The sequence below is a fragment of the Amblyomma americanum genome, unplaced genomic scaffold, assembly GCF_052857255.1.
Source record: "Amblyomma americanum isolate KBUSLIRL-KWMA unplaced genomic scaffold, ASM5285725v1 scaffold_49, whole genome shotgun sequence".
NCBI lineage: Eukaryota > Metazoa > Arthropoda > Arachnida > Ixodida > Ixodidae > Amblyomma > Amblyomma americanum.
The window spans coordinates 151,998-155,044 of record NW_027526521.1 but is presented as its reverse complement, the minus strand read 5'-3'; the positions used below and the strand labels follow the sequence as shown (position 1 = coordinate 155,044).

The window sequence follows — 3,047 nt, the reverse complement described above, 5'->3', positions numbered from 1 at the left end:
TGAGCATTGCACCATAATAAAAGATTTGTCATTGTCATTGTTTTCAGTTTTGTTCCTAAAGGGAAAATTAGACCTAGAGTGGTAAGTTATGATCAGCAACTCTCGGAGGATAAAAAACAGCAAAGCTTCTATACAAAGCTTTTTCTTCTTATAAGACATCTTGCTCTAACCTCAACATAGATAAAAGATGTCTTTTTGATCAACTAGAACTGCCGTGCTTCAAAGTTTACTTCTTGAGAAAAAAGAAAACTGCGCTTTTCAGTAAAAGGAACCTGCTAGCATGGAGATACTGCGCAAGTGCAAACAATGCCTCAGTATTGCTTTCGCCTCAACATTTCAGTCACTAAACCCAAAGTGCCCTCTAGGAGAAATGCAAGGAAGCATTTTTTCCGCCATATTTGGCATAAAAAACGAAACACAGTTCTCAACACTGACAAAAAGGGATAAAAAAGGTGCAACTTTCACGAAACAGACTAAACGTCTCGCAGCAGGTATTTTAAGGGTGCAAAGTTATTCCATATGCCTGCCGAGAAGGGGTAAAATTCGAAGTTACCCCTTTGTTACCCCTTTTTTAAACCTCTTTTTTGAGAGTGTGATTGATTCGAGCCTACGCGAGATTACCAGCGCATCACTACAAGAGTGCACGATAGTCGAGGCTGAAGAAGCGTTCGTCGCTCTAGAGTCAGCAGAGGGCTATCGGTATAAACGGCCTTTAACATTACTTACAGACTCACAAACGGCGTGACGGAAATACCTACGCGGCAGAATAGGGCACGGAGCGCTCAACATACTCCGCCCCGGAGACCACATAACGCAACGACAGCCAAAGGAACAACCAATTAGGCATACGATAGTATGGACGCCGGGACACACGGGAGTGGCAGGAAACCAAGAGGCGTTCAGGATAGCTCGAGGGTACACTTATTACCGAGCATCCAACGTATACGACCTCGAGGGGACCGAACCTGTACACCAAGACTATTCGGCGATACTAAATTACTACAAGGGCTGCAGAAAGCGGTACCCACCACCGCACAACTCCCTCAGCAGAGAGGTCTCTGTCGCGTGGAGGCAGCTGCAAACGGGCTTGTACCCGAACCTAAACGCACTCAGCAAAATATATCCCGCACAATACAATGACTAATGCCCCTGGTGCCACAAAACACCCACGTTGTATCTGATAACGTGGGCATGCCAGAAGGTAGACGTGGCACCCGTTATATCAAACCCCAGTGCGGAGCAATGGGAGGGAGTGCTCTCCAGCGATGGCCGGGTCGACCAAGAAGGACTGATTCGGCGAGCACAACTCGCAGCATCATCCAGCGGAGCCCTGGACTAAGGGCAACCGACTGCTCTGCAAGAATATGGACGGAGCCATCTGAAGACCGCAGTAGACGAGTGAATCTAGCGCTCAGTACAGTTTTTCACTCACTCACACACTCGCACCTTTGGGGTGCTGTCGTACTGTGCGAGGGCTCCGGCTTACGTCAGCCGTAATTTTTTGGTTGCATTGAACTACAGGAGAAAGAAAAAAGAAACAGGGCAGTGCTGTTTAATCGAAAGGTGTGTTAATGCTTGCTTTTAACAATCGTTGTTATCCTTTTGATAGACTAACAACAAATCCGTGTTAGTGCTGCGTATGTACAATGTTCACTGTAGGTCCAAAATAAAAAGTAAAAAAAACGTTGTCAGAAGTGGGGTTCGAACCCAAGCCCTCTTTCGAGGACCAGAGCTTAAATCTGGCGCCTTAGACCGCTCGGCCATTCTGACCACGGTGCGGCTACTTTTACGAACAGATATTCACGGTGAAAGTGTGTGCGTATACATGTAGCGTCTCTGCCAAAAGTAACCAAACAGCCGCGATGGCAGCGACAGCGGTCTCTCAGCCGGGCGGCGGCGCTGCGGTCCCGGGCGCTGGCCACTGCTCTCCGGCTGCGAGTGTAACATGGGCGACGTAAGCCTGCGCTCTCGCCCTCCTTCCCCGGATGATAAGAAGCAGATAGTAGAGAGTTTTAGTTTCACGTACGTAGAGGCTTCACGTACGTAGAGCTCTTACGGGTGACCAGTGCGCATGCGCAGAACGCAAAGGGTATGAGCGAGTCTCACGTACGTACGTGAGATTCGGATTTTTACGTTGCGGTCTTTGCGTTGCTTGCGTACGTAGCGTTGACAAACATGGCGGCACCCTGCCCGCCGCTTCATGGCGATAACAGCTTCGTCGCTAATCCCTCGAGGCGATATGGTGTTCTAAACTGTTGTATTCGCCTTCGATTTGCCCATTCTTACCCTCGCATAAGGTTTCAAGCGACAGATAGCTTTTGTTTTTCAGGCCGAAGGGCGATTTTTCAGCTGCTAAGCCTGACGAAGTAGCGTTGGTCGTCGTCATAGCAACGGTCTCGCTATGAATGGCTTCGCTTAATGACTTGTCTTGGATGATTATGGCTACAACCAGTGTCTGTGTTTCTTAGTAGATGGCGCTAGGCGTAACGCGCGGCGTGTTTCGCGTACGTGTAACTACAAGGGTTTCAAACCACCTCCGTGCAGGCTACGTAGACTTCTCACGTTTGCGTACGTGAACCCTCTGCGTACGTGAAACTAAAACTCTCTAGTATGTTAATTAAAATTGTTTTTTTTTTCAGAGAAAGGAAATGGCGCAGTATCTCTCTCACATATCGGCTGACACATGAACCGCGCCGTAAGAAAAGGGATAAAGGAGGGAGCTAAAGAAGAAAGAAAGAGGTGCCTTTTTGGAGGGCTGCGGAATAATTTCGTGGCGACGAATTTCGCACTTTGCGGTGCTGTCGTATTGCACGAGGTGCGGCTTACGTCAGTCATAATTTTTTAGCTGTATCCGACTACAGAGGAAAGAAAAAATTGATGTTGGTTTAGTTCTGGCTAACACTGGTCGAAAGCAAAAAATTAATGTTGATTAGCTCAGCTAATCCAGGATATACAGAGCGAAAAATGGCGGCGTTCACTGTGTTCATTGGCGTTGGCGTTGACAATGTTCTAGACGGCGATGGACGTGAGCAAAGGAAGGGCGCATA

The 3,047-nt window shown here is 48.0% G+C and overlaps 1 non-coding gene across 1 annotated transcript; it reads right to left on the bottom strand.

The window, feature by feature from the left end:
- Nucleotides 1–1,686: 1,686 nt before the first annotated feature.
- On the bottom strand, nucleotides 1,687–1,770 carry TRNAL-UAA (transfer RNA leucine (anticodon UAA)). The gene has a single exon. It is a non-coding gene; the product is annotated as a tRNA-Leu (tRNA).
- Nucleotides 1,771–3,047: the final 1,277 nt, after the last annotated feature.